The sequence below is a fragment of the Cucurbita maxima genome, unplaced genomic scaffold (genome assembly GCF_002738345.1).
Source record: "Cucurbita maxima cultivar Rimu unplaced genomic scaffold, Cmax_1.0 Cma_Scf00335, whole genome shotgun sequence".
Lineage (NCBI taxonomy): Eukaryota > Viridiplantae > Streptophyta > Magnoliopsida > Cucurbitales > Cucurbitaceae > Cucurbita > Cucurbita maxima.
In genome coordinates this window covers 37,861-38,825 of record NW_019272351.1, presented here as the reverse complement: position 1 = coordinate 38,825, position 965 = coordinate 37,861, and positions in this window count along the sequence as shown.

Here is a 965-nt window from a genome sequence, read left to right as displayed (position 1 = left end):
AGGATGTGGTGGGCTTAAGCTATTACAAAGAATTAGCTGGAATAGCTCAGTTGGTTAGAGCGTGTGGCTGTTAACCACAAGGTCTGGTAATAAGTCTACCTACTTTAAATGAATTTAAAGGTAAATTAGAGGTGGAGTGTGAGTGATATCTTTAAATGAATTTTAAAGGTAAATTAGAGGTGGAGTGTGAGTGATATCTTTTGATTGGTTATATATTTTCTTATTATGTTATGACTTGTTAGGATGTTACATGATATGAAAGTATGGTACTTATGATATTGTATACCCCACAATGCTATGTGCACTCCCTTCCCTCAATGGTATACCAATAGTGTGGGTGTATGCTAGTTGAAGCCCAGGTCAATGGGTAGGTATGCGAGCTCGCATGGGAGCAAATGTGTGTGTATGTAAGTCATGAGTAGAGAAGTATGCACATCAAATTCTACCCGGACACGAATATGAGACCAAGGCCATGAAATGATATTTTATGATAACCATGATTTCATGTGTTTGCGTGAGTAGAGAAGTAGTGGAGTTACTTAATGAGTATTTCTTAAAATACTCAAGACATGCACTACTCTTATTTTTTAGGTAAAGGCAAGGCACCTCTGCACAAATGACGATGTCGAGATGACGACCATGGGATCCAACGTACACAACACTAGTGAGGAGGGGTAGGATCAAACGTACAAAGACGGTTAACATCATGAGAAAGAAGGAGAAGAAACAAGATGTAGACAACGAGTTTTGATACGGAGGAATGAAGAAAGGAAAATGCATGGAAACGAGTGGAGAAGACGAAGTCCACCTGCTCGGACCCAAACTCGAATACCCGCAACCTCATTCCAGTCACGCAACCCCATACCCAGTTTGGTCTAGTAACTAGATACCCACCAACAATCAGTCTAGTAGTCTAGTTCCTACGTGCTTTGCCCAAAACCCACATTCAAGCCCAAATACACAGA